Raw genomic sequence first — 19,105 nt, 5'->3', positions numbered from 1 at the left:
TCCTGTTGTTTAATCCTCCATATGATTACCACATCTCCCGTTTTTTTTTTTACAGTTTGCATGTCAAGATGGGCCTATTGCTTCAATTTCACTAATGCATTAAAATACATTCCTTGAAATCCATTTAATTGAGACCAGTGTTCCACTGTGTCCATAAAAGACAAAGGATTTTATTTTCTGTTTTTTTCCTCATACTGGAGAAGCCCAAGTAACCCAACATTGGTTTCTAAATGTTTTCAGCATTTTTACAAGACCATTTATTTCTCGTACGCAATTGAGTTCCAGGGACAATATATACATGTGGTTTAATTTTACAACACAAACAAAAATGAGATTTGCAAAATTAATATAGAATGTTAACTTATAGCAACATGCAGTATCTCAAATGTAGTACAAAGATCACAAGTAATTCACTTATAAAAATCTAGTCAATGGTGGATTTGGTGGAGCCAAGACTGCAAGTATGTGACCCATTTAAATTACCCTTAATATATCTATACATAAAGTCCCATTTTGACAAATATTCTGCCCATGTGTTGCTCCGTTTATCCATCTTTCTCAGTCAACCAATAACTATTAGTTTTAAACATTTCTATAAATGTTTCTTCTATAAGGTGAAATCTCAGACGGTAACAGTTAAAATCACCATTAATCTGTGCTGACATACAATGTAAAATTATCCCTTGTGTGTGAACATCATTACTAATGTTGTTATATAAACTCATAAAAGATTAAGACACTATGTTCAGTGCTGTGATTGGATTGAGTTCCAAAACATCCGGATTCTGATGTGTATTATCAACTAATTTTTACAACCAGTTCTCCGAGAATAAGAAGAGGCACCACTTAAATTGTCATTTGACTTTTATATTGTGCACATCAAAATGGAAGTGGACTTAAACCACAGAGTATTGTCCGGGTAGAGGCGAATTGTGGCCGCCCCACAGGTGGCAGCCAGACCATGATCTGTTGGGTGAAAAGAAAATAGGGTCAAGGCGAGAACAAAATGTGATGAATGGGAAAAGTCAGGGAAACAAAGGCCCTCATTCTGACTCAGGCGTTAAGGGGTTTACGGCCGACCCTTAACGCCTGATTACAAGGTTCCCTTTGCGGGATGGCTTTTAACGGCTGCTTTTTGCAGCCGTTAAAATCCATGCCGCAAAGGGACCTTGGGGATAATTACAGCACCGTAATTTACGGTGCCGTAATTATTGCCTTTCCCCATTCCCATTATGCCCTATGGGGCGAAAATGGGAATGGGGAAGGGTAAAATGGGAAATGGGAAATGGGGATTTACCGCCCCACTTACCTTGGAATGGGGTGGTAAATCCGCCAACCACCATGGCGTAAACGTAGTTTACGCCATGGTGGTAAGGGTACGACCCAGGCGGTAACTTACCGCCTGGGTCGTAATGAGGCCCAAAATGTATAGACAACTCACACCATGTAGGGAAATTTAAACATATGGGTGAGTGATAGTGATCATTAGAAGGAATGTAAACTTTTTAGTGTTTTTACAGAAGAAAATGTAATCAAAAGAAGAACGAAAGCTTCCCTTCTTGGCCAGCTGAGCATTCAGGGTGACTATTCCAAGTATGATAGTGGTATTATTTTAAGTCATGTTGTGGATGCATGATGTACTTGAGGTGTGCTGAATCGTTCCCAGGCGTTGCAGCGACCACTGACCACTTAATCATATTGGATTTCCCCCTGCTGGCAGCCAAAGGGTGTTCTGGTGAAGCTGAGCATGCTGATGGAAATGTCAGAGCCAGGAAATTACTGTGTGTATGATGAGTGCTGGTGGACACAAAAGGTGACTTTGACTGAGGATGTGCTCTACCCCGAGATAAACCAGACCGACTTCTGGTTGAGAATTGAAAACAATTGTCTCCTTTATATGGTGTAAATTGGTAAATACGTTACTGAATGCAGTATGAGAGAATTGCATTACAAGTAATGTCATAGATTAACATGCACAGCAGGTACACTAGGTCAAAGGAGTCACATTAAGGACAACACTGCAGGAGGGCAACTGTGCACTAAAAGGCCTATATGCATCAACCACCTGGACCTTAGGCAGTGGTGGCGACTAATACAGCAGAGTTGTTGATTTAATGCACTGTGAATTTTATCGGTCTAAAGGCCTTGAGAAGGAAGCTCTAGCGAATGGCATTGTGTATAACAACACTCATCATTTACCCAGCTCTGTGGACTTAGTATGTTAATGAGACAGAAATGTGATTAAAGCTATTTTGAGGAGGGCATGGCTTAAATAGCCGATTCTGTAGAAATGTGCCGACCCAGGACGGTGCAATTCATGTTTTAACTTATTGTGCCCTACCAGTGTAAAAGATATCCATACACATTTTAGTCTAGTCCACCCACAAAGGTTGCCCAGGACTCAAATGCTATCCAATTCTTCTCTGATTAGAGTAACAACTCCGACCCAAGACAGGTTTTTCCGCCTTTTGGGGCCTCATCAGTGAGGTGAAGCTGTGTCACTCTAGGAACATAATTCACCAAAAGACTTTTCACTCATTTAAATAAAAAACATTTTAAGCAATTCCCCAACTGACCTCCCCACCCCACGGACCCCCTGGAGGCACCTCCTGAACACTTCCTTGTTCCATTTCTTTCATGGATGGTTCGCCATAGTTCACTGCAGGTCCAAAGGTTTTAGGCGTTGGGGGCACCACACTACTCGAAAGTCATCCTTGAGGAAGGCTAAGGTTTCTCCCGAGTCTTTTGCAAAGTTATGTACATTGTTGTCCATGGCATACATTGCCCATTTTGGGGCTATAATTTCCCATATTTTTCGCAACCAGTCCTGCAGCATGGAGATCTCTGTGCTTTTCCACCTCTGCGCTATTATTGTCATAGCTGCCAGTGTTAATACCACTCTCGCCGTTTCTCGAGATCTGGGTTCTCTCTTTACAGTACCCCCATTGATTCCTAATAGAATTTGTTCCGGTGGTCTGCTTTCACCTGCCCCGTAGGCCTGATCCTGCACCCTCTGCACCTCCCTCCAGAATGGCTCTATTTTTGGGCATCTCCACCAGATATGCTCCACTGTACCCTCCATCCCGCACCCCCTCCAACAGTTAACTGATGTTTCCGGGTATATCTTATGAAGGCAGGCTGGCGTATAGTGCCAGCTGAGTAATATCTTATACCATGCTTCTTGTAACTGGGGTGCTCTTGCCAGTTTGGGGATTTTCCTCCACAATCTCTCCCATTCCTCCCTTCCAATTTCCCTCCCCATGGTCCGCTCCCATCTCCGCATTTACAGCCACTGTTGGCTAGGGGTTGCGTTGTCTAGTATCTTATACAGATTAGATATTAGCCCCTTGGATCCATCGTTAATTAAGAGAAATTTTTCAAATTGCGTTGTCTTCCTGACCGCTGCCTCTTTGACTCCGGGATTCAATACCCAGTGCCGTATTTGCGCATACCTGAGCCTCTCCCCTTCCTTTACTGCAAATATTCTTTTGGATTTCTCAAATTAGAGTATTCCCTCCCCCCAAAATATTTCCTGCAGTTTCCTACACCCTCCCTCTTGCCATTGTTTGAATGCTCCCTTCTCCAGCCCGGGTGTAAATGCCCCGTTATTGAATATAGGTGTGTAATGTCTCTAGTTCCCACCAATTTGTCCAAGTTGTCCGCTACTAATTTGGTTATAGTGCTCTCATAAATATGCTTCTGTTTATGCTGCTTCGATAGCCACAGCACTTCTGCCAGCTTGTGGTGCACTACTGCCCTGTCCATTGCCACCCATTGCTTATTTTTCTGTATTCTCCCCCTCTTGGAGCCATTCCCTAATTACTCTTAGCTGTGTGGCCTCGTAGTACTGTTGGAAATTTGGAAGCACGAGCCTTCCCTCCCGCTTTGGTGCCATAAATAGATGCCTGCTGATCCTTGCTCTCTTTCCTTCCCAAAGAAACTCGTTAGTCAGGACCTTTAATTCCCTAAAGAAGCTTGCAGGCACCGCCTGTGTAATCGTCTGGAATAGATACAGCAATCGTGGAAGCGTCACCATTTTAACTGTAGCTAGCCTTCCCACCCATGAAACCCAAAGGTTCCTCCACTTATGAAAATCCAGCTTACCTGGGAAGTACCCGAGGTACGGCTGTTGGCTGGGAACGCTGGGACAGCTCGGACTGCTGGATTAAGAACGCCACCGAGGCGCCGTTCTCCGCGGCGTCAAAATACCTCGTAGAAGAAGCGGTCAGGACGTACATAAAGGCAACACGGAAGTTGCCTGACTCTGAGATGTTCTGATTCGCCATTTCTTTTGCAATCACGCCCTGACCCCGCCCACTCATAGCGTCAAATACGCTGGTCATTGCGCACCTGCGCGCGCACCTGGGAAGTACCCGAAGTACGGCTGTTGGCTGGGAACGCTGGGACAGCTCGGGCTGCTGGATTAAGAACGCCACCGAGGCGCCGTTCTCCACGGCGTCAAAATACCTCGTAGAAGAAGCGGTCAGGACGTACATAAAGGCAACACGGAAGTTGCCTGACTCTGAGGTGCATGACGTACAAACTTTAATAGCTAAACTTTAATAGCTAAAAGCTATCTGTTATAACGGTTCTGAATAATAAGGACGAGGACGAGGAGTGTTTGTTTCTGATGTTTTGCCCCTCCTCTTTCAGATGTTCTGATTCGCCATTTCTTTTGCAATCACGCCCTGACCCCGCCCACTCGTAGCGTCAAATACGCTGGTCATTGCGCACCTGCGCGCGCACCTGGGAAGTACCCGAAGTACGGCTGTTGGCTGGGAACGCTGGGACAGCTCGGACTGCTGGATTAAGAACGCCACCGAGGCGCCATTCTCCGCGGCGTCAAAATACCTCGTAGAAGAAGCGGTCAGGACGTACATAAAGGCAACACGGAAGTTGCCTGACTCTGAGGTGCATGACGTACAAACTTTAATAGCTAAACTTTAATAGCTAAAAGCTATCTGTTATAACGGTTCAGAATAATAAGGACGAGGACGAGGAGTGTTTGTTTCTGATGTTTTGCCCCTCCTCTTTCAGATGTTCTGATTCGCCATTTCTTTTGCAATCACGCCCTGACCCCGCCCACTCGTAGCGTCAAATACGCTGGTCATTGCGCACCTGCGCGCGCACCTGGGAAGTACCCGAAGTACGGCTGTTGGCTGTTTGCTGCGTTGTGCGGTGTGCAGTTGTGCATACGAAGACTTATCAACAGGGCAGCCAGTTGACAAAGGTAAAACATATATTGGAGGGAAAGAAGTCGATCTGAGTAAGGTACGCGAAGGTAATCACGTGTGTATGCTTGATTGAAGGTACGGTTTTTTTCGACACAGATCATAAGAGTAGTAATGAAAAGGAAGTTTGCCAGGGGTAAAAGAGACCCAGCTATAGCAATGAATGTAATAAAAACGCGCCGTATGAGCATGGCGCATGCTATTGCAATAGCTCTTCCACTACCCTCCGATTCGGATGAGGACCTAATTGAATGTGCCCAAAATGAATCCGACAGACTAATTGCTGAAAATCTGAATGATGTGATCCCTGTTTCCTCTCAGTCCCTGTTCAATGAAGAGCAGAGACTGGATACTGTCTCATTTATTGACACACCTCACATATTTACCTCTGGTGAAATAACTTTACTGGGTTTATCCGAACACTTTGATTCATCTACACAATGTTCGAATGAAGTACGGAACATAGGGAATGTAGAGGAAGCTCTAAGTGAGCCCAGTCGATCTCCGAGATCAGAGAGAAAGGATGTGATTCAGGATCTCATACTAAAAGAAATGAAGTCGCAGACTCATACTCTAAAAGAAATCTTGCTTGCCTTGACAGCTTTCCCGGAAATTCTAGCTGAAAATATGAAAAAATGGAAATTAATGTCAGGAGAAGGCGTCCCCAATACTACACCTAATACACTGAACAATGGGGAGCAGGACGCGGATGAGTTACACCTAATTCTCCCTAGTTCAGATACGGGTGACATTGAACAGAGTGTTATCGAGGTGCACAATACTAGGAAGAAGGATAGCTTGACGGGAGATTTGCATATTCCTGCTGCCGCCAATGCTCCTATCAGAGTGGCGGATATATTTAATGTCAAGATCTCATAGACAAAAACAGGCTCGTGCTCTAAAGGCCATGAATGCATCTGCCTTAAAGTCCTTGAGTGATATTGAGACACGTAACCCTGACTCAGCACGGGGAGTGAACTCAGCTACAGGACAGACAAAGGATGTGGTTGATGCATGTATGGACGCTGATAAGCTTAAGAGAAAAGGGTCGAAGTCAGGAATCACCTGTATAAACTCTACGAACAACAAGTCTGAGGGGAATAATGCCCAACCGAGCTCTGGCAATGGCTCAATCACTGATCCCAGTTTGATTTCCATCCTTGACACAGAGCTTATTAATGAGCCAAAGGTGTCAAGCTACTCTGTTGCGGTCAACAACTTATCAGATGCTATGAAAAATAAAATAGTCACTGATAGAATCGATACTAACCTGAAAAATTTAGAAATGGGCATGCTGGATATTTTTGATTTATTCAAGAACCCGGATGCTCGGATGCGTACAAAGACACCCTTCAGCGAGCCGAACGTGAACGATAAGTCAATGGAAATTGTCGAGAATGCTAGTAGCTTAAGAACAATACATGACGAGCTTAAGGGTGCTCAAAGAGATAGATCTATGGAAGTGAGAAGTCTTGAGAGAATTAGTAACAAATTCTTTCCTATAGAGCAGACGTGCACAAATAAAGGGGTTCAAGACAAACGAATCCCTGCAGAGAAGAGGAGAGATAGCCCAGCACGAATGCCTGTACCAGAAATAAGGTCAATGAGTGACATAGCACAATCTAAAAAAGAGGACACAGAGGAAAAAGAACAGCCCTTGACTGTTTCAAGTGTGAGAGAAATAATTCAGGAAATCTTGTCAAATAAAGCAGGAAGACTGCCCGCTTTAGAAAATGCAATCACAGGAAATGATATGTCGCTTAACAATAGAAATAATGAACCGAGTAAAGAGTCCTGGGGAAAACCTAGGCCTAAAGTGAGTATACAGGAGGCGACTAGTTCTCCTCATGAAGTCGCTACTAGGGAGCGCGAAGTGCACCATCATCGAATGCAGGACATGGCATACGATAATTATGCAAATAGGAAAAATCTGAATGGTAATCTATATGATAAAGTGAGTCGGCCTGAAGAATCTAGTGAACCAAGTTTGATTGTATATTATGTGTTTGATGATGGATATCATCCCATCTTAAATAGATCTTGTATCTTGAATTTGTTTAGAGAGATACCAGAATTAACTCTTGTATCCTCATGCGATATTCAGCTAGTGGACTTTATTGATCCTCATAGGACGGACTTTGTGCGTTTAGTGATCACTTCGCCCATGGTGCGAGCTCTTATACTCAAGGAAGCCGGGGCCCTGCAAAAGAGGGGGTTTGATACGTATGAATATGTTGATCATGGTGAGAATACACGTGTGAGATATGTGGAGCAATACCCCCGTAATAATAATACAAGAGAGAAATATAGGGCGGCGAATCAAGCAGGAGGTGAGCATTTAACCCTAAGTGAAATGGATGAATGGAGATTGATGGCGAACTCTCTTAGAGATACTTTGGAACAACTAAAGGGATTGGGTAAATCCCTTTAGCGATGACAGATTTTTTAAATTGATATCCTGGAATTCAAGAGGACACACACACCTGGTACAAAACAAAAAAGCATGTATGAATTTAGAGGAATTTGACTTTGTTTTGTTACAGGAAACTTGGGCATGTGGTTCACTTCTATGGGACGGATTTGTTGTTCTCTGTTTGCCTGGTACGAAGGGCACGAGAGGTCGCCCGAAGGGTGGCATGGCGCTTGCGTACCGTAATGACCCAGATATATCTTTGATAAAAGAGACGCATGTACATGAGTCATGCCTAATGGCCAATTTTAAAATCCTAACTAAAGAGAACATTATTCACCTCATGATCATTAATATCTATTGGAATGATGTGGAAAATGATGATTGTATGCTTAAGAAATTGTTGTACGACCTTAATGTACTGCTAGATGAATGGATAGTGGCGACCCCAAATGGTTTGATAATTCTAGCAGGCGATTTAAATGCGAGATTGATGGCGAACAACTTATCAGATGCTATGAAAAATAAAATAGTCACTGATAGAATCGATACTAACCTGAAAAATTTAGAAATGGGCATGCTGGATATTTTTGATTTATTCAAGAACCCGGATGCTCGGATGCGTACAAAGACACCCTTCAGCGAGCCGAACGTAAACGATAAGTCAATGGAAATTGTCGAGAATGCTAGTAGCTTAAGAACAATACATGACGAGCTTAAGGGTGCTCAAAGAGATAGATCTATGGAAGTGAGAAGTCTTGAGAGAATTAGTAACAAATTCTTTCCTATAGAGCAGACATGCACAAATAAAGGGGTTCAAGACAAACGAATCCCTGCAGAGAAGAGGAGAGATAGCCCAGCACGAATGCCTGTACCAGAAATAAGGTCAATGAGTGACATAGCACAATCTAAAAAAGAGGACACAGAGGAAAAAGAACAGCCCTTGACTGTTTCAAGTGTGAGAGAAATAATTCAGGAAATCTTGTCAAATAAAGCAGGAAGACTGCCCGCTTTAGAAAATGCAATCACAGGAAATGATATGTCGCTTAACAATAGAAATAATGAACCGAGTAAAGAGTCCTGGGGAAAACCTAGGCCTAAAGTGAGTATACAGGAGGCGACTAGTTCTCCTCATGAAGTCGCTACTAGGGAGCGCGAAGTGCACCATCATCGAATGCAGGACATGGCATACGATAATTATGCAAATAGGAAAAATCTGAATGGTAATCTGTATGATAAAGTGAGTCGGCCTGAAGAATCTAGTGAACCAAGTTTGATTGTATATTATGTGTTTGATGATGGATATCATCCCATCTTAAATAGATCTTATATCTTGAATTTGTTTAGAGAGATACCAGAATTAACTCTTGTATCCTCATGCGATATTCAGCTAGTGGACTTTATTGATCCTCATAGGACGGACTTTGTGCGTTTAGTGATCACTTCGCCCATGGTGCGAGCTCTTATACTCAAGGAAGCCGGGGCCCTGCAAAAGAGGGGGTTTGATACGTATGAATATGTTGATCATGGTGAGAATACACGTGTGAGATATGTGGAGCAATACCCCCGTAATAATAATACAAGAGAGAAATATAGGGCGGCGAATCAAGCAGGAGGTGAGCATTTAACCCTAAGTGAAATGGATGAATGGAGATTGATGGCGAACTCTCTTAGAGATACTTTGGAACAACTAAAGGGATTGGGTAAATCCCTTTAGCGATGACAGCTTTTTTAAATTGATATCCTGGAATTCAAGAGGACACACACACCTGGTACAAAACAAAAAAGCATGTATGAATTTAGAGAAATTTGACTTTGTTTTGTTACAGGAAACTTGGGCATGTGGTTCACTTCTATGGGACGGATTTGTTGTTCTCTGTTTGCCTGGTACGAAGGGCACGAGAGGTCGCCCGAAGGGTGGCATGGCGCTTGCGTACCGTAATGACCCAGATATATCTTTGATAAAAGAGACGCATGTACATGAGTCATGCCTAATGGCCAATTTTAAAATCCTAACTAAAGAGAACATTATTCACCTCATGATCATTAATATCTATTGGAATGATGTGGAAAATGATGATTGTATGCTTAAAAAATTGTTGTACGACCTTAATGTACTGCTAGATGAATGGATAGTGGCGACCCCAAATGGTTTGATAATTCTAGCAGGCGATTTAAATGCGGATTGCGATGTAACAAGTAGCGAAAGAGCAGCAAGACTAAGTGGGTGTTGCAACCAAAGAAGGCGACTAGATAATAAACGAAAGAGAGGAGCCCTATAGTGTAACTTTGCAAACTCATGGGGACTGATACGGCTGTTTAATGACAAACCCACCTGGAAGGCGCGTGGACTTTCCTCAATTATTGATTTCATTTTCGCAAGCGAACATCTAATTGGTAATAGGACCAGTATGCATGTGGAAGACAATTTAGAAAGTGATCATGCAATGTTATCAATGTATATAAATATAAAGAAACAAAATAACCTTACCAAAGCATATTGTGCCCAAACAACTGTTAATGTCAGAGGTTCGAGAATTAAGTGGAACATGAAAAAAACAGCGAAATTTAATGCTATGATGATGCATGATTTTGAGAAACGTACTATGGAGGTAAAAAAGACCCAATACTCAGGTGACAAATTTAGTGAGCTCTTGGGTACAACCATGGCCAAGGTGGAGCAACCAACAGCCAGAATAGCGCTAAAAGATAAAAATCATAGGCACGCCTTTCATCTTGAGATTAAGACGCAAAGGGCATGTTTGAACAAAGATCTCCGTGTCATAAAAAAACAAAAATTACCTGTTGAGGATGTAAGGGAGCAATGTAGACGGAGACGTCAAGCGTATAGGAACTGGAGGCTGCACCATCAAGCCTACTTATTACAGAAGGATGGTGAAAAAATGCTGAATGCAATGAAGGAAAGCAACTCGCGAAATTATTGGGCTATCATCAATAGTACTGAGATCACTCAATCCCAATTAAACACTAATCCAATCAGTGAAAAGGTATGGTATGAACACTTTGAGAAGTTGTATGCCCGCTCGGGTAATGAGGATTATATGTCTGAAAAGACGACCTGTCAATGGTCCCTTGATGTCTCTGTGGAAAAAATATTATCCATAATAAAGAAAATGAAAGCCTCCGGCACCCCGGGACCCAATAATTTGTCCATGGTGGTGATAAAGCAGAATGAAAGGATGTGGGCGAAAATACTCCACATACTATTTAAAAATGTAATTGAGACGCAAACTATGCCAGTTTCCTGGAAAGTTTCTTATATAATCCTGATCTATAAAAAAGGGAACAGACAGAGTACGATTAATTACAGACCAATATCTTTATTAAATATAGAGACAAAGATCTTTTCGGCCATAATTCTAGAGAGTTTATTAAAATGGATGGAAGATAAAGATATACTAGATATCAGACAGATGGGTTTTCGTAAAAACTTAGGAACTGATGCTGGGGGCTTAGTACTCACAATTATGCAGAATCAAAGATCCAAAAGGGGAATGGACCAATTTATGCTGCTTCAATGGACCTTTCGGCTGCATTTGATACCGTGGATAGGCTTTTTTTATGGCAGATATTGGCAAGGTTAAACATAGAGGGCGGCTTACTTTCCATGATCATGCACCTGTATTCAAACACAAATCTAAAGGTGCGACTTAATAATGATGGACTGATGTCTAAGGAAATTCATGCAAAGAATGGTTTGAAACAAGGCTGCGCATTGGCAGCAATCTTATTTAACCTATACGTCTCTGGTGCGAATGCAAGACTGGACCCTGCGGGCCTATTATCCCCCAGGGTTGGTGGAATTGAGATTAAATGGTTGGCTTATGCGGACGATTTCATTCTTTTTGACAGAACTAAAATTGGTCTTCAGAGGCTTATTGATGCTTTTGTTAGATTTATAAGTGATCTGAAATTGAAAATTAATCCGCAGAAAACAGTGGTCATTAACCTAGGTGAAAGTAAAAAGAAATGTGCAAATCCGGTTTGGTATGTTGAGGGTATCGCAGTCCCCCTACAGAATGCATTCAAGTACTTGGGTTATTCTTTTGTTAGTAATATGTCATATAGTTTTGTGAAACAATGTTTGATAGCAAAAACCACTGATGCGGCAAACCAAATGAGAGTTATTGATAGCAAGTATGGTAAATTTTCGATGAATGCCTGTAGAGATTTCTATCTAATGAAGGTGGTACCAAGACTGTCTTATGGTCTTGAATTCTACCCAGAGAAAGAAGCTTTACAGCTAAAAAGTTTTGAATCAAGAATTTAGAAAAAGCTACTATTTTTTCTGCCAAAATGTATACCGATGGAGTTAATAAGATATGAGTTTGGTTTTAATTCATTAAAATGCTGCATGGATTGCAAAAAAGCGATGATTTATAGAAAATGTGTTCTGGCCAAACAGAATTCAATATACCAAGTTTGTAGGAATGATACGGGGACATATATGTCTAACTTGAAGGCAGAGGTGGAAAAGATCCTGAGAAATATGGGTGTTACAGTGAATGTCCTGTTAAAAAGACCTGACAAAATCAAAACAATGATCAAAGCCTTCGATTGGGTTGCGAATAATTCATTAATAATAAACTCAAAACTGTATGCGCAAGTACTATCGGTCTGGAAATGGTTCCCAATACCTGAGCAATACCTAGTAAAATGTCCTTCACGGAATTTGAGACACAGTATTATGAGATTCAGAATGAATGTAATGAATACCAATGAAATATGTGCAATAAGAAAATTGATCCCACAGAATTTGAAAGTATGTAGATTCTGCAAGTCTGAAGATCTTCCTGAATCTTTGTCACATTTGCTGTTAGGTTGTACCATGCTAAAGAAGGAAAGACTTGCCTACTTTGCTGAATTTGTCACGGATACCTCGTGTGTATTTAGAGAGCAAATCTGGGTTGAAATGCTACATGGTCGCAATATTATACTAAAAATAAGGGTGATAGCGTTTTTGGCAAATGTATGCAAAGTTACATAGAAGGATGGAAATCTGTCATGGGTGGTCACACGGATATATGCCTGGGAAAAATTACTAAATGTATGTAGTTAGATGGAAAAGGGAATTATGTACAGTTGAGGTCTCCAATTATGGATGAAGAAAAATCAAAGAATCTTAATTACCGTAATTTTTTAGTTTTGTTTTTTTTTTAGCAGAAAGAAAAGAATTGAAGACTTGTATGTGAGTCCTTTTAGTTGTCGGGTGTAAAATGCTTATTATATGTGTAAAATGATGTTTTAAAATGGATGTGAAAAATGATAAAATGTATTTTTGTACAATTTTACGTTTTGATAATGAAAATTTGTAAAGGTTTTTTCAAACCAATATACAATAAATAAAAAAAAAAAAAAAAAAAAAAAATATGAAAATCCAGCTTAATGCCTTTCGGTAGTGTGGGATTGTCGAAAGAGAAAGTATATCGTGCCTCCTATTGTAATAAATATATTAATATTAGCCTACGCCAAGCTGCTCGAAAGTCGCTTGCGAAAGAGATCCGTGTTGCAAGGTCCTGACCTTAAATCCATGTAAGCCACCATTTTAGGTCAAACCGCCATTTTAGGATTTGCTGTGTAAAAGTCACCCTGTGAGTTCAAATGGTGGACGATGTCATTCCAGAATACAACATGGCCGTCTTGACCGCTGTACATAGCTAATGTATAACTTGCCTGCAGGCCACTTGTTGAGGTTGTGAACTGAGACCTTGTCCTTCGTTGACCTATGTGTATAAGGATTACTCGTGCAATGAAACTAATCCACGAGCATATGTTGAGACAATGTATTCAAATACTGAACGAAGAACATCTGTTTAACTACATTGTATTAATGTTTAAGAAGGCCTGCATGGAAAATCTTAGAATACACAGTTATTGCATAGGCTTGTTGATACATGTATTAAAGGCAAACCAGTTATATGCGGTTGTTTGAGACTTGGCAATAACCCTAGATCGGTGATGTATTAAAAGGAATATTAACCCGAAGTGGGGCTGGACATCATGCCACAAAATGTATAAAAAGCGAATGCATTCTAATGTAAAACGTCTCTCACCGAACACACTGAACCACGCTAGAGTTCGTTGTGTTGAACTGAGGGCCGATAGCTATCTGATTTTGCTCTGTTTTTGTAACTAGATTCAGTATAAAATAAAGTACTTTGTATGTTCCTTTGTAACCCGTGTTCGGTGTATTTCCTTTTGGGGTACTCAGCCTCGATATTTTGATGCTGTTTTCACAGTTTGCGCCCGAATAGGGACCCTCAAGATTGATGCCGGATTGTTGAGGGTTGACGCACGCTAACAGACCGGGATCAGACGGTGTGACATAAGAGACCCCCTGAATGAAACGCGACACCTCAGCAGTGCTGCACGACCCGATCCTTGGACGATAAGCGTGTGGTCCGAGACGGCATCTTGACGAGGGTCCACTTATCGAGGTGAGCAGATTTGTCGAAATCACCATACACGAGGTAAGATTAGTTAGGTAAGATTCTTAGAAATCCGATCGGACCTCCTTAGGTTTGGTCAGGTGAGTCGTGATCCGATTCTTAATTTAACCCTGACGATTTGAATTTTGGCGCATTATATCTGCAGACACAATTATTGACCAGGTAACACCAAGAATTTGAGATATGCCTGGGAAATTGTCTACCTGCTTTAGGGCATTATTCCGCAGTGATAGACAATCTTTGGAATATAGCCGTCCCGCACCACAGGAGGGGTCGCCGGCATGTACTGTGTACTGTAAGCATGGCATTGGAAGTATAGTATTTAATGACATTTGGCACAGACAAAACAGACATGCCTCCGAACTTCAGTGGCCAATCAATGGTAGTTTTGAAATCCCTGGTATTGAGTATTTAGAGTCAATTCTATTAAAGAAAAAGGCTAGACCTGCAGCATTTGATGTTTTGCAAAATTGGAAAAAAGAAGTGTTGCAACAGCTTAAAAGTGGAGAGAAACATGCAGGCCGTCATAAAACAAACGCTGAAAAAGCGTTGTTATATGATCAGGACAAACAGTCTGAGGCGACTAAAAATATGGATAGGGCTTTCTCACTCGGTATTCAGAAAATCTATCCTTCTAAGGATCTTCATATTTCTGATGAGTTTATTGACAAAATATTAAATGAACAAGGGCATGGTGCCTCTGCGCCACCTCCGTATGTTCCTCTTCCTGCTGCTTTGCCTCTTCCTCCTGTTATTCCTGCTCCACCCATTGTTGTTCCCGTTGTTCTTGCTCTGCCTAATGTTCCCCTTCCTCCAGCTACCCCACCTCTTTTTATCGCACCAGTTATAGTACCTCCATCAAATATGCCTGCTCCCTCTCTTCCAAGTGGTCTTGAGCTGCTTGTAATCGATCGAGGTACAGGAACAAAGGTTGTCAGTTAAGGTTGTGAGTTAATTGCATGGGCTAAGCATTGTATGGAGAAGAATGATCACGCTAGCGTTTTTGCCACACTTTGTAATACGGATAATTTTCCTGAGAAAAATCTTTTTATGGAAGGTTTAGGGATTCAGTCATGCATAATGTGGGGAAGATTAAATAATGCGGATCTTCCGCAAGGGTTAAGGGATCTAAATACTCTAGCGCTTTCTAGAGACACTGTGGAGAAGGTAAATGAGCATGTCGAGAGGTTATTTGGGTATAGAAAGGAGTTAGAAAAGTTACAGAATGAGGACGAGGAGGAAAATATGTATGTACTGAAACGGTTCCTTCCGTGTCGTAAATCAATATCTGAGGAAACGCGAATTTGTAAGAAGACGCGATTAGATGGATTTCAGACATATCGATAACTCCAGTTGAGGTATATGACACATATCGTCAACATACGCTAGAAATGCAGAGGAAAGTGATACAGGTAATGGTAGAGTACCTGCAGGATGAGGGTGTAAAAAGGAAGATTAGTTGTCCCACAGAGTTATTGAGCATTTATAAGAGAGCTTTTTCACTTGACACTTCTTCGACTGCTTTAGCGCTCGACTTGGCTCTGTTGCTTAGTAAGCGTTCGGAGTCACCTACTTCTCAGTTGCCTATGAAAGAGGTTCCTCCGACATTTGTCCCGAAGGTTAAGATTGCGGCTGATCCTGCACATAATATAGTCGCTGTGAACATTCCTGCACATTATGTATCACAGTTTGTTCACGGCCCGTTTTCACGGCAGGAAGTGAACACCATTAGACAGTCTATTCCTGACATTATGAAAAATCCGACAGGGTTCTATAAAGAGATAGAGTCCGTTTTGCAATCCTCAGTGTTCACCCTAGGTGACATTGATTTGTTGTTTCCCGTACTCCTGCCCGTAGATTCATGGAAACAAGTTAGAACTATTGACCACGTACCCGGGTTGGGAGATAAATGGGTGAATATAACTAGACTCGATGGGGAAATGCCAGCTGGTGAAAGACCGCCTCAGGTGATATTAACTTTGCCTGACATAATCGTTGCTATATTAAAAACCATAATTCCCGAAAAGAGAATTATTTGGGACAAACTTACGGCCTGTGTCCAAGGAAAATCTGAGGGTGCTACCGAGTTCTTTAATCGGTTCGAACAGGTATTCTCAGATTTCAGTGGACAAGACTTAGGCACAGAGTCTGGGAAAAGGTTGTTTGTGGACAAATTTGTACGTGGATTGCAGCCTGACATCCAGTCAAAAATTATGTCTTCTGAGAGCGCTTGGCAGGCGAAATCACAATCAGAAGTACTGCGCATGGCTCAGTACTACGAGAACCGTGTCAATAATGAAAAAGATAGGATTGAAAAACGGAAAGCCGATTTAAAAACTAAAGTGCTATTGCAGCAAATTGTTAGGGGCCCCAGAGGGGGTAGTTCTCAGGTTAGAGGTCAGTATGTCCCGCAGGGGAATGTGCCCTTGGGTCCTGTGAACATTAACCAGTGTGCTTATTGTCGTCGAGAGGGTCATTGGCGAGCACAATGCCCCGTCCTTCAACAAAGGTCAAATAATACATTTGGTAATATGGGTAGGGGATCCAGAGGTCGCCCGGGCGTAGGGACACAGGACCCTCAGCAACCTTTCTCGCAGGACAATCAGGCTCCGAGTGTGGACACCAGGAACATATTTGATCATCCTTCTGCTGCATATTTTTCTGAAGAGCTTCCTTTTGATGATATTCTGTTTCGTTAGGATTGCCCGAAGCAGGGTTTGGAACCTACACCTATTCCCGTCAATCAGAAAGGTCCCTACGTTGAAATGGTGGTGGGAAATTGGAAACATCAGTTTTTGATAGACACTGGAGCACAGAAGTGTTCCATTGATCATTCACGGGTTCCAAACATTCCACTGTCAGGGCAAACCAATGTTTCTGTAGGGTTTTCTGGTACACCAGTTGTTTGTCCGGTTTCTATGCCGGTACCTATTTCTTTGGGTCCCTTTAGGGACCATTGTCCATTTCTGTTGACTTCGGATTGCGGAGAGAACTTGCTGGGGTTGAATCTGTTAAAAGAATTAAATGCAGTGATGTATTGTTCTTCTGATGGAGTGCGCTTGACGATTTCAACACAGCAATTTTCTGCCTCGCAATTCTTGACTAGACCTTTGCCTCCAGAATTCATTGATGTACCAGAGAGCTTGTGGGCTGTCGACGACAATGATGTCGGTGTTTTACAGATTGAGCCTGTCAAAATAGTTTTGAAACATGGAATTGAGCTGCCACGCATTCCCCAGTATAAGATTTCGGTTGAGGGCGAGCGAGCTTTGAAATGTATTGTTTCCGATTTTGTGCATCGTGGGGTGATTGAAGAAATTTCAGGAAGTTTGTGTAACAGTCCGATTTTACCCGTGTACAAGAAAGGCGATAATGCAATTCCATTCCATTTCATAATTGATTTACGTGCCGTTAATAAAGTTGTGGCACCACAATTTCCAATTGTGCCTGATGTAACAACATTCCCAACCATGATTCGAGCTACAGCTAATTACTTTAGTGTTGTGGACCTGAAGAATGCTTTCTTTAGTATTCCTATACACAAGGATAGTAGATATTTGTTCGCGTTCATCTTAGGGGGACGCTCGTTCACATTTACTCGTGCACCTCAAGGGTACACATAGAGTCCTAGCATTTACAGTAGGGCTTTGAAAGAACAGCTTGATACCCTTGAATTGCCCCCTACCTGTACTTTGCTTCAGTACATTGATGATTTGCTTCTAGCTGCTGACTCAGAGTGCCTGTAAGGAGGGCACTGTGTCATTACTTATTCTACTAGCTAAGCATGGTCACAAAGCTTTGCTTAAAAAATTTCAATATTGTTGTCAGGACGTCGCCTATTTAGGCTATCTCCTGTCAGAGGGAAGAAGATTGACACCTGAAAGAATAAAACACATTTCTGGCATGTCTGTCCCAAATACACAGAAGGAAGTTAGGGCCTTCATAGGTATGGCTTCTTACTGTAGGTTGTGGATCCCGAATTTTTCACTAGTGATCAAACCGATGTTGGCTTTGACGAATAAGGGCAGTTCTTCGCCATTGCCATGGAACGCAGTACACCAGCAGTCGTTTGACTTGCTTAAGACTGCATTATGCTCTGCACCAGTTTTGGGCACACCAAACTAGGAAAAGGCCTTTGTGTTGTTTGTGCATAAATGTGATGGATGTGCTTTGGCTGTATTAACGCAGGAACATGGAGGGAAGAATAGGCTGTGCAGTTACTTTTCTTCCGCCCTTGATCCTGTAGCATGCGCTTTGCCAAGATGTTTGCACGCTGTCGCTGCTGCTGCCGCATCTGTAAAACAGAGTGAGGGAATGGTCCTAGGCCATGATCTAACCCTGATGGTGCCTCACTCTGCAGATGTTCTACTGAACCAAACTCAAACACAACACCTCACTTCTGCACGGTTGACAAGATATAAATTGATCTTGTTTGTTCCTCACATTCAAATTAAGAGGTGTTGTGTTCTTAATCCGGCTGAACTCCTATCTTTCCCGCAAGATATTACTTGCAGCGATGAAGTGCCACATGATTGTTTCTATACGACCGAGTAAGAGACAAAGGGTAGAATTGATTTGAAAGATACTCCCTTGGATAATCCGCAAGGAGAACTGTTTTGTGACGGCTCCTGCTTCGAACTTCCAGATGGTACATCCACAGCTGCTTATGCGATCACTACATTGAGCATGGTTGTGGAAATTAAAAGAATCACGCATAATTCTGCACAGGCCGCAGAGATTATAGCATTGACCCGATCTTGTGAACTTTCCGAAGGGCTTGCAGTAAATATATATACTGATAGTCAGTGTGCCTTTGGGGTGGTCCCCAACTTTGGGAGACTTTGGTCAGAGAGAGGGTTCCTAACTTCGCATGGCACCAAAATGCAACATGGCTCCCTAATAGTACAACTACTCTCAACGCTGCGCACCCTACTCAGTGAGCAGTTATGAAATGTGCAGCACATCGAAAGATTACAGATGATATAGGGAAAGGG

The sequence above is a fragment of the Ambystoma mexicanum genome, chromosome 4p (genome assembly GCF_040938575.1).
Source record: "Ambystoma mexicanum isolate Mex_15411 chromosome 4p, UKY_AmexF1_1, whole genome shotgun sequence".
Taxonomy (NCBI): Eukaryota; Metazoa; Chordata; class Amphibia; order Caudata; family Ambystomatidae; genus Ambystoma; species Ambystoma mexicanum.
Note: the sequence above shows the minus strand (reverse complement) of the source record.